The sequence below is a fragment of the Pan troglodytes genome, chromosome 12 (genome assembly GCF_028858775.2).
Source record: "Pan troglodytes isolate AG18354 chromosome 12, NHGRI_mPanTro3-v2.0_pri, whole genome shotgun sequence".
Taxonomy (NCBI): domain Eukaryota; kingdom Metazoa; phylum Chordata; class Mammalia; order Primates; family Hominidae; genus Pan; species Pan troglodytes.
Genome location: NC_072410.2, coordinates 18293253 through 18305628, shown reverse-complemented (window position 1 = coordinate 18305628; position 12376 = coordinate 18293253). Strand labels below are relative to the sequence as shown.

General features: G+C 39.6%; 1 long non-coding RNA gene and 1 other non-coding gene across 6 annotated transcripts in view; both read left to right on the top strand.

The window, feature by feature from the left end:
- The window catches only part of LOC129143185 (uncharacterized), a 98263-nt gene extending 94872 nt beyond the window's left edge, over positions 1 to 3391 (top strand). For all 5 annotated transcript variants that reach the window (XR_008546330.1, XR_008546326.1, XR_008546328.1 and 2 more), the window contains 2 exons: positions 2046 to 2265; positions 3142 to 3391. This is a non-coding gene — a long non-coding RNA (uncharacterized LOC129143185). The remainder of the gene's footprint in view (positions 1 to 2045; positions 2266 to 3141) is intronic.
- Positions 3392 to 3433: 42 nt separating this feature from the next.
- LOC112208307 (small nucleolar RNA U3) lies at positions 3434 to 3646 on the top strand. The gene has a single exon (XR_002942709.1). It is a non-coding gene; the product is annotated as a small nucleolar RNA U3 (small nucleolar RNA).
- The last annotated feature ends 8730 nt before the right edge of the window (positions 3647 to 12376 follow it).

Below are 12376 nucleotides of genomic sequence, written 5' to 3'. Positions count from 1 at the left end.
CCTGACAAAAACAAACAATGGAGAAAGGATCCCCTGCTTAATAAATGGTGCTGGGAGAGCTGGCTAGTCACATGCAGAAAATTGAAACTAGACCCCTTCCTTGCATTTTATACAAAAATAACTCGAGATGGTTTGAAGGCTTAAATGTAAAATCAAAAACTATAAAATCCCTAGAAGAAAATCTAGGCAATACCATTCAGGACATAGGCAAGGGCAAAGATTTCATGATGAAGATGCCAAAAGCAATTGCAACAAAAGCTAAAATTGATAAATTGGATCTAATTAAACTAAAGAGCCTCAAAACAGCAAAAGAAACTATCATCAGAGTGAGCAGACAACTCACAGAATGAGGGAAAATTTTTGCAATCTATCCATCTAACAAAGGTCTAATACCCAGAATCTACAAGGAACTTAAACAAATTTACAAGAAAAAAAACCAACAACCTTATTAAAAAGTGGGCAAAGGACATGAACAGACACTTCTCAAAAGAAGAAATTTATGTGGCCGACAAACATATTGAAAAAGCTCAACATTATGGATCATTAGAGAAATGCAAATTGAACCACAATGAGATACCATCTCACACAAGTCAGAATAGATGATTATTAAAAAGTCAAGAAACAACAGATTCTGGCAAGGCTGCAGAGAAATAGGAACACCTGTACACTGTTGGTGGGAATGTAAATTAGTTCAACCATTGTGGAAGACAGTGTGGAGATTCCTCAAAGACCTAAAATCAGAAACACCATTTGACCCAGCAATCCCATTACTGGATATATACCCAAAGGAATATAAATCATTCTTTTATAACAATACATGGACACATATGTTCATTGCAGCACTATTCACAATAGCAAATACATGGGATCAATCTAAATGCCCATCAATGATAGACCGGATAAGGAAAACGTGGTACATATACACCATGGAATACTATGCAGCCATAAAAAGAAATGAGATCATGTCCTTTGCAGGAACATATATGGAACTGGAAGCCATTATCCTCAGCAGACTAATGCAGGAATAGAAAACCAAACACTGCATGTTCTCACTTATGAGTGGGAGCTGAACAATGTGAACACATGGACATAGGGAGGACACCAACACACAGTGGGGCCTGTGTTGGGAGGGTTGTTGGGGGAGGTTGGAGAGCATCAGGAAAAATAGCTAATGCATGCTGATCTTAACACCTAGATGATGGATTGATAGGTGCAGCAAACCACCATCACACATGTTTACCTATGGAACAAACCTGCATATCCTGCACATGTATCTTGGTACCTAAAATAAAATAAATTTTTAAAAATAATATAAGTGACTTCTTACCTGGAGTAGGCTCTACAGTAAGTATGTTTTTGGAGTTTTTTTCTCCCTTATCTTCTTTACCGAGTTAAGGCCACAGATCTTAGGCTTTGAGTCACATATACCTAAAATCTAAACAAAATTGAAAATATTCCCCAAAGGGGAAAAACTGCACTTGTGCACACACACACACACACACACATATGCACACTTTTTTTACCTAAAATTTCAGGGGCTTAAAGATTCTCTGAGGGATCAGTCACAACCACTAAAGATCTATCTATGAAAACAGATGAATTCCTAACCGGGGGAATTTCAACGCTTTACTTGTTGAGGTATCAGAATCACAAGTTGTATCTATGCTAGCTAGAGTACCTGACAAGGAAGAAGTACATTCGTAAAAGTGTGAATTAACTAAGGTGAATTCCTAGGCATCTTGAAATCCTTTTAGGACCTAGTGATGATGAATGAATGGCTTGTGGAAAAGCAGCACGTCAGCCATCCATTAGGATAGCTTTGCGTTCCCTTGGTGAGCAGATCTATACGGATGGTTCTTCCGGTTACTTTCAGGGTAGTGAGTTTTGCTTCGGAAAATGTGATTGATGTGGCTGTGCCTCCATGCACACATCATTAGTCTGTGGCGGGTAAGCTCAGATGGTCAGAGCACTGTGCTAATGAGGCGAAGGTTAGGAGTTCAGTGCCCACGTGGGCTACTTAGCTTTTGTCTCATTCATGTCCCCAGACTACTCCCAACACAGGCCACCTGTCTTGAAGATGTGTATCTATAGTCAGAGGGAGGAGCCATGTGCAAGCGTTTGGCTGGATCACTACAAATCTATCATGACTCTGGGAAATCAACCGCTGTATGAGATCCCGGCGATTGATGAAGGAACTCGCCTTCACTTAAAAGGGACAGCAAGCATAATTCTCAATGCACACATGGTCTCAATGGAGTGGATTTTGTGAGTAACTTGTTAAACTGTCACTTAATTTTACATCTCTAGAAAATAGGTAACAGAGTGAGATGATTTTTGACAAAACAGTGGTGAGGTGCCCTTCACTTAGGCAAAAGAAATGTGAATATTTACTTACATATAGAGGGGTGCACACTAGCACTCATGCTGCAGAAAATTCATTTCACAAAAACAACTACAGATGCTTTTGAATTATTTAATAGGTAAATCTTCGATTAAGTGTTATCAAAATAATAGTTGAATTCAACAAAACTTTTCATCTTCATATTTCTTTTAAAGAGCAAAGCACATGTTTGCATCCAAAACTTCCTCATTTACCCTTACTTTGGGTAAAAGCACTATGATCTGACACCAGCCAGGGGTCAGGAAATAACCCTTAGGTCCGCCCTGACCCTCAGGCTCTCCATCTCCCAGACCTACAGGAAGCCAAGAGGTTTTGTTTCAACTCTTTCAGGGCTCTAATATCTGTCCCTCCCTCATTCTTACTATGACGATTTCAGCTCAAACCCTGGTTACTTCCTTACTGGACCACTGGAGAACACAGCTAACTAATCTTTCATCCTCCCTTATCACTGAGGATAATCTCTGAGGGTGAGGTTTACAATCCAACTGCCTGTATTCAAACCCAAAATGTACCATTTACTAGCTATGTGACTTTTAGCCTGTGCCTTTGTTTTTGTTCACCTGTAAATTGGGGACAAAAATAATAACAGGCTTATGGGCTTCTTGTGATGTAAATTGGTTAATTTTATAAAAGGTGTTAGAAAATTGCCTGGAATATAATATGCACTTAATAAATGTTATCTGCTATTATTATTATTATTGCTAATTAATTAATCATTATCATCATTTCTATATCTACAGCATGGACTGACTCAAGGTATACTGCTCTAAATCCTACTGTAAGGCTTCCTCATCAAGTTACCTACCTTCTAATTGAGTCTCCTCATCAGCTGAAATGTTTACTCACATGGAGTTAATGACAGTGTCTGCATTAGAGGATTTGGTCAAGATCAAATTAGATATTGCAATGGAGTGCTGAGGACAACAGCTGGCATGCTTAAAATGCTTGCTAAATGTGTACAAGTGCACAAGTTCTGTTTTATTAATAAAAACCAACACCTATGTCACTCTCTTGTTTCCAATTATGTAATGTAAGACTATTCTTCTAGGGATCATTTCTATAGTTCAGTACCAGAGACGGTTCTCTGACAGTGTGGAGCACCAGAAACCATGAGAAGGAGGCACAGCAATCTCTCCTGAGCATGGAGCCTGCTCTTGGTGTTGTTTTGCTGCAGCTGCTGTTTGCCATTGATGATCGTTCTCTTCTTTCAGGAGAGTAAGAAGGGGGGGATGCAGTCTGAGTGGTTTCCATTAGGACTTTGAAAAAAAATCATGTAATAGTTCCTCATTGAATATAGCCATTGTTCCCAACATGTTAGACGCTAAGAAACCCTTTGTCACATAACAAATTTCAAGCAGCTGTAAATGCTCTAAATACCTATGTGAGACTTCAGCAATATGGCAGACCCAGCTAATGTAGAGAAGTCCACCTCTTGATATGAATGTATAAATATGTTGAAAACAGGTAACGATGCACAAACGAATTCAAAAGACTAAAGGAACCCTCCCAGTACTAGAATCTCAAAGCTCATGCAAAGCTAGAGCAGATGCCACCACTGCTCACAGGAGTATCTTCCTTGATACAGACCCTAGGGCTTAGGGTGTGACTTTAACAACCACACTGGAACAGGTGAGAAAACCTCTCACCTGAACTAGGTGGAGAGCTGGAATAGCTTTTTTTGGTTTTTTTGTTTGTTTGTTTTTTTAGGCAGAGTTTCACTCTTGTTGCCCAGACTGGTCCGTCTGTCCGTCCTTCCTTCCTTCCTTCCTTCCTTCCTTCCTTCCTCCCTTCCTTTCTTTTTGATGGAGTTTTGCTCTTGTCACCAGGCTGGAGTGCCGCGGTGTGATCCCGGGTCACTGCAACTTCGGCCACCCAGGTTCAAGTGATTCTCCTGCCTCAGCCTCCCAAGTAGCTGTGATTACAGGCATGCACTACCACACCTGGCTAATTCTTTGTATTTAGTAGAGATGGGGTTTCACCATGTTGGTCAGGCTGGTCTCAAACTCCTGACCTCAGGTGGCCCACCCACCTCACCCTCCCAAAGTGCTGGGATTACAGGTGTGTGCCACTACACCCAGCCCTGGAATAGCTATTTTTATAAAGCCAAGACTGTCTAGGTCACACAAAGAGAAATTAGCTCCACTCGCCAACCTGGGGACACACCAGTGTAACTTTCTCCCTGCTGATAGCTATAAAGGAGAAAAAGGTCTCCTGCAAGAAATCAAAACACCAACTTTGTGCCATGAGTGCATGGGAAGATCAAATTTATATTATCATCCAGGTGTATGGGAGCCTTAAATGGGATTTTATCTGTAATATGAAATCCCAATAAATCTAAAAAAAAAAAAGTAAAGTTGCTTTGTAGAGACAACTATGCAACTGGGGTGGTGGCATATGACTCCTCCCACACTAAATAACCCACCAGATACAAATCATAACTAAAGAACAAGAAATATGCAAAAAAGCTGGCACTTTTAATAACAAATAAAATCGTGGTCATTAATATGTTTAAAAACATTGGATAGGTTAAACAGCAGATTAGATAAAGCTGACAAAAGACTCAATAAACTGGAAAACAATTCTGAGAAAAGTCCCTCAAAATGCAGTACAAATAAATAAAAAATGTAAAGTGTCAAAAGAGTTAAGCAACAGAAATAATGTCCTATATTTATCTAATAAGAAATCCACCAAGAAGAATATTTGAAGAAAAAATAATTGATAATTTTGCAGAGCTGAAAAAAATCAGATTAGAGAAGCACCCTGATTCCCAAACAAGTAAAAATAAATTTATACCTAGACCCATCAAAATAAAATTAGAAAACATAAAAACAAAGAAAATATCTTAAAGATAATTAGAAAAAAATTAAGATTGCTCACAAAGGAAGCGCATGGTGCTGACTGCAGGCATCTCTTCATCTATCAGAAAAGCCAGAAAAAAGTAGAACTTTTTAACCTACAGGCACTTAAACTGTTATTTACAAGTAAAAGTAAAATAAAGATGAGTTTAGAGAGTATAGCATTCATAGACTGTTAGTCAAGAAATACTAAAAAAAGATGTTGAACAGAAACTGAATAGGCTGGACACAGTGGTTCATGCCTTTAATCCCAGCACTTTGTGAGGTCAAGGTGGGTGGATCACCTGAGGTCACAAGTTCTAGACCAGCCTGGCCAACATGGTGAAACCCCATCTCTACTAAAAATACAAAAAATTAGCTGGGCGTGGTGGCACACACCTGTAATCCCAGCTACTCAGGAAGCTGAGGCAGGAGAATCGCTTAGGCCTGGGAGGCGGAGGTTGCAGTCACCCGGGATTACGCCACTGCACTCCAGCCTGGGTAACAACAGCAAAATTCCATTGAAAGAAAGAAAAAGAAAGAAAGAAGGAAAGAGAAAGAAAGAAAGAAAGAAAGAGAGAAAGAAAGAAACTAAATACAGAAGAATGAAAAGTGAATTGCAAGAGACTGATGATTTTGACAACTTATAAATATAAATGAATCTAAACTGACTTATTAAGAAAAATTAAAAGTATATCTAAACTTGGAAAGCTTAAAAACAAGGACTCAAAATCCCATTCAACAATAGCATAGAAAAAAAAAAGAGGGGACAATAAGAGCTAAAGGATTTAGTTCCTCTTGGAAAGAGTAGAAATGCTGATAAGCTTAGACTCTTCACATCAAAAGTGCTCGTTAAAGTATAAGGGTATTGGCCAGGTGTGGTGGCTCACACCTGTAACCCCAGCACTTTGGGAGACCGAGGCAGGCAGATCACCTGAGGTCAGGAGTTCAAGACCAGCCTGGCAAACATGGCGAAACCCCATCTCCACTAAAAGTACAAAAAAAAATTAGCTGGGCGTCGGCGCCTGTAATCCCAGCTACTCAGGAGGCTGAGGCAGGAGAATCACTTGAACCCAGGAGGCGGAGGTTGCAGTGAGCCGAGATCGAGCTCTCCAGCCTAGGCAACAGAGTGAGACTCCATCTCAATAATAATAATAATAATAATATAATAAGGGCATTGCAGAACCAGGATTTTGGGGACCTGAGTCCTATATAATCTGGGGAACTTACATTATTTTCTCTTAAGAATTAAAAACTAATTTAAATTTTTCAAATTTTACAAAAACATCTGAGCCACATTGCTATGGCTTAGAGGAGGACCGTGCATGTTAGGGGCCAGAAGGCTATACTTCCTTAGCTAAATCTAGCTGTAGTGCAAGTTTTAGAAACATCAAAATAAAATGCTTAAATCACATTCCAATCCAAGAAGGAGGTGAGAGGATAAAAATAAAGAAATGCCATCAAACTAATAAAATCAAAAAAAAGAAAAGAAAAAGTAAGCAAAGTCACTGAAAACTGAAAACATAAAATAACATAGTATAAAATTTCCAAATAAACCAGTAATTACAATAAAAAATTAATGAGCTAAATGTTCAACTTAATAAGTTAGAAAAATTAGAAAAGAAGTCCAAAGAAATAGAAGGAAAAAATAAAAAGATAACAGATATTAATGAACTAGAAAATACAGAAATAATAATGAGTATGAAGAGAACTGAGATTAGTCACCATTCATTCTAAGTAAATTCCTGACATTTAAGGAGAATTGGATAATTTTCACAAACAAGGCCTCTCACCTCCTGGGTTGCCAAAACATTAAGAACAGTTTGTTAAGTTTGAAATTCTTCTAATTTTTTCTTCCCTCTTATATCTTATATCTTACAACTCTTTTGTCTCACATGCAAATTTGCAAATTTGAGTCAACCAACAATAAAAATCATTTCTACTTGTTTCCATTGAGTGATACTTTCAGGCCTCACATCAGTCCAAAATCCTGAGGTCTGGGTTACCTTTTATCTTTTTGATGAGCCCTGGATAGAAGCAGATACTTTTTAGACTGGGCAATAAGAAACTGGAAGTCACAGCTGTGTAGGGGGCATCATATTTTTATTGCCTGCTCCCCAGGGCTGTGTTTCACAGGTACCCAGAATAGAGGTATGACACTTAAATAATGAATTTTTGATTAGAAAGAACAGGAACAAGCTTCTCAGGCTGACTAGTTCACACTTCTTTTATTTCTTCTTCATTTTCTTTTATTTTCTCTTTATCACCCGTCTTGTCTTTAATCAGATGGATATACACATGAATCACAGGATACAGTTTGGCACTAAATGGCTTCTGAAAGGATCACAGCTACGCCTTCAAACTGATTCATATCTAAAGTGCCCCCAAAAGGTTGCCAGCATGCTCCACCCTGAATTCTAAAACAGAGGTACTCCTTGGAAAAGGGAAGTCTCTTTCACTGCCTAATCATTCCAGTCTGAGGAGAGACAGCACCCAGTGGACCACAAGCCGAGAGCTGTATGCAGCACATTAAGAAAATCCTCCAAAATGCAAACCAAAAAAAAAATTTTTCATCATCAGAAAAAAAAAGTGAAAGAAAGAATTAGATGGGGAAAAAAATGGATCTTCCTCTCTCAGCCTCAGAATGTCAGTTGAAGCTCGGAAGGACTCTTTTATTACACAGATAATTCAAAGCAAGAAATCTGCTGTCAGGATAGGGACAGCCTCTGGGCTGAACAGGGCAACAAGTTCGGGTCACCTCCACGGCCTTGCTGCTCCACAGGTGAATGTGGCCTGAAATAAAAGTATAAATTATCAGCATGGCGCATGGGACTTAGCCTTCCAATGCCCCTCCATTAACCTTCCACCCTCCTCCTGCCTGCAATCACCATGTGGAAAAAAGGTCCCCGTGTGATCTGGCAGAAGGTAACGCAAATGTTTCACTGACTTTTGAATTAAGAAAGGTAAAAAAAAAAAAAAAAAAAAAAAAAAAAAAAAATCCTAACTGTGGCATATAAAAGACACAGCAATTTAGGATTTGGTTGTTTCCTATGGAAGGTGTGTGATTTTTTCACTCCCCCTCTATTTTTAGCTTTAAAAAAAAATAATTGTTAAGTTTTTCAACATTGTGGCCTTAGGAGGTAATTTGCTAAATAGGACAAAATTAGCTGATTTTTGGACCATTTAAAAGAACATTTCTTTTGAAAGCATATAAAATGTATTAAAGCAATCTTCGGAGTCTTTACCCCTGCTTGAGATTTTAATTTACTCCGAACTAATAAATTATCCCCCCCTCTCAGAAGCTATTGAAAAATTTCAGTTCAATCCTTTTTAAATTTTAATGTGTTCAATTGAATCCCGGGCAATTTAGACATACACACTCACAGCTTGGGGTGGTCAGCTCACCAAGGCAAGACTGAAAAGGGGTCAGATTAACGTGAACCCCTCTGCCCCCTGGGATTACCAAGGTGATATTAATGAATGCGATTTCCCCCCACACATACAGGTCTGATGGTTGGATAATTACTTCTCCACAACAGCATTTAACAAATGCCCCTATTTGAAGGCCAAGACCATTTTCTCTGCAGCTGGAGGAAGCTGCAGCGCAGGCAGGAGGAGGTGGAAGCCAGGAGGGGTGGAAGTGGGGAGGGAAGAAGAAGGGAGCAGGAAGCCGGGTGGCTCTAATCAGAGAAGGCAACGGCAGTGCCGGGATCTGGGTCACTTTGGTCGTAGGGTTTGCTGAAGCACAAAGGTTCACTTCATCTCAGGCAGAGCTCTGCGTTACCTCTGCACACTTATCAGAAATATTTTTTCAGGCTATCAATTATTATATTTGAACATTGCATCCCGGCTCTGGGGAGCCCTTAGCAAGCTGTAGCAAAAATCAATCCAGTTTTACAACTTTTACCTTGGCAGAGTTCCAGCCCTTTATCTACGTTACCCATAATTTAAAGATGCCATATCTCTTTCCATGGCACAGATATATTCCCAAGTATGACATGTCCTTGATAAACAACAATAATTTTTTAAAGTTTGCACTGGTTAGTCTGGGTAGGGTTAACTTTCATGGAAGTTGCAGGCATCACCATGGTCGTTCCTTCTTGTCAATAATAATCATTATGGCAGTGGTTAGCAATACTAATTGCTTTGTCTTCCTTTGCTTCTCCTTTCCATACTGTCTGTTATATACGACTTTGGCCCTGAGCGCTGATGTAATTGATCATATTGGAGAACCCATTGCATTTTTTTTTTAAACTCACCAATTGGAAACAGAATCTGAGTCTTCCTTGGAAAAAATTTGAAGGCTTCCATATGGCTGTGAACACATGACCTTGAATTTGCCTCTTTCCTTGACGCACTGGGGAGGTGGCACTGAGGACCGAGAGAATGTACTCTCTTGTTAGCTGGGGGCACTTATGTGTGGACTAAGGGGATTGGCCATGTGACTGGCACCTTGAAAGAGGTTATGTATCAAATCCAGAGTGGCAAGATTGAAGAGGACATGGTGCTTCTCAGGGAAAGTTTAAAACCTTTCCTAAGGTGAGAAATTAGAGCTGAGGCTGCTGTTCTCACATGTGGCCAAGTTTGTGTAGGTGGCAAAAAACGATCATCTAATCTGGCCTTCAGAGGATCCGTGTAGAAAAAAGAAGAAAAGAAGAAGCCTTACCTTACAGCCACATTTTGGAAAGTTTTTTCTAATGTGAGTGGATTTTAGATGTCATCAGTATCTCAATCTCTTTGGTAAATCTTCATGTATAGATAAACCAGTGATCAGATGGGTTGGTTTTCAGATTACTTATTTTGTACTTGTGCTAGTTCCAAATGTGTTTTATGTGCTTTTTGTGCATCTCATTTCTGCAAGTTCCCTTAGAGCATTTAGCCAGAGGCGGATACAGTCCTCTTTCTGTCTTTGAGTAGTTCTCCACCAAATGTTTTGATAACTGTAGCTGCTGTGAAATCAAAGTAGAACAGACATCAAATGAAAAATGAATGTTCAGAACCTGCAATTTTAAAAACCAGCAAATTAAGAACTTAATGCTTCTCCCATCAGTCCATCCATCTATCCATCCATCATTCATTCTGCCATTCTGGTTCTCAGATGAGAAAAGAAAGCTCATATATGAAATTTCCACTTATAGATTCACAGGAAGTTTCAAAATAGTACAGAGAGGTCTCGTATACCCTTCATCCAGTTTCCTCCAATGGTTACATCTTATGTAATTATACCACAACAGGAAATTCACCATGGCACGACATAAATGTATGATTTGATGTCATTTTTTCACAGTACTTGTGATATTCATGTAACCATGATCAAGATATAGAACGATTCCATCACCACCAACCTGTTTCGTCTTTGCAGTCATATCAGGCCCTGTCACTCATTAACAACCAGTAATGTTTGTTTTGTTTTGTTTTCAATTTCAAATATCATTATTTTGCCTATACAAAGTTGGATTGTATTTTTATTCAGTCTCCAACCTCTGTCTTTTAGTTTGTGTATTTACAGCATTTACATCTAATGTATTTGTTGATAGAGTGAAGCTTAAGTCTGCTGTTTTCTGTTCTGTTTTCTGTTTGTTCCCTGTTTGCTTTTTTCCTGCCTTCCTGTGGATCACTTGAACGTTTTTAGAATTCCATTTTGGTTTATCTGTAGTGTTTTTGGATATACAGCTTTGTAATTTTTTAGTAGTTGCTTTAGATATTACCACATTTATAACTCATCGAAGTCTAATGGCGTCAACTATTTCTTCTCTTCTGGGACTTTAGTGACACAAATGTTAGTTTTTTACTATGGTTGCACATTTTCCTGAGGCTCTTGGCCACCCCTCTTCCTGCCCCCCTCCCCCCAACCAACCCCAGACAGTCTATTTTATCTCTACTTTTCCAGCTTGGGTAATATCTAGTTATCTGTCTATCTTTCAGGTCAATAGACTCATCTGTCTTCTTCATTTGCTGTTGAGTTCATTCACTGAGTTTTTAAATTTCAGTTATTATATTTTTCAGTTCCAAAATATCCATTTTCTTCTTCTTTATATTTCTATTTTTTCTGCTGAGACTTTTTTATTTTTATTTGTTCCAAGCATGTTTGTAATTCCTCACTGAAGCAGTTGTATATGGCTGTTTTTAAACTTTTGTCAAATAATTCTACATTTTGTGTCATCTCCACATTAGTGAACGCTCATTTTCTTTTCTCTTTCAATTTCTAATCTCTCTAACACTTTTATATGTGACCTTAGATTAAAACCTGGAAGCATTAGGTATCATGTTATATGACTTCCCCTCTTATTTAAATTTCGTGTTTTAGCAGGCCTCCTTAACACGGCTCTGGCTGAGCACAGGGGAGCACTGCCTTGTTACTACCAGGTGGATATGAAAGTCTAGGCTCTCCACTTGGCCTCCTTTGACATCTGAGAGGAGGGGACTTCTTTTTACTATTGGGAAGGGTATTAATGCTGAGAGATCTACCCACTAGCCCATCTTGACCCTATCCTGGCTGGGAGGGAAAAAGGTGCCTGTTTACTACTCCCCACGTATCCTCCACTGACACCAAAGCAGGTGGAAGGATCACCTTGCTGCTCATCAAGCAGTGAGAGTCTTGATGCTCAGCCACGTCTTCCCTGACACTACCCCAGGGAGGGGGAAGAGGCGTCCCTTTGCTGGGTGGGAGTGCTGGAAGTCAACGCTCCCTGAGTAGTCTCCACTGACAGCACACGGGGTGGGAGTGGATCATTATCCCATGGGGAGGGTGGGATTCATTACCACCAGTGGGACGAAATTTCAAGCTCCCTTGGCCTTGTGTGATGCAACCAGAGCTGAGTGAGGAGCGGACATCTTACCACAGCCTTGTGAAGGTGGAAGTCTAGACTCCCCTCACCCAGACTCTGCTGGCAGGAGGGCTGGGGCACCAGTTTCTCTGAGGGGCTTTTTGGAACAGAACATTTATTGTCTAAAAGTTTTCTGTTTGACTAGGCTGGGCTTCCCTTTTCTTGGTCCTTTAGCTTTTCTTGGGGCTTTTTTGGTCTATCCCCACTCTTGTTTCCAGGTTGCTGGCTTCTCCAGTATCCAGGCTGGGATATCTTAGGCAAAAAGAAAACTCAGAAAACTCACTGACATGTCATTTCTTGGTTTCCATAGTCCT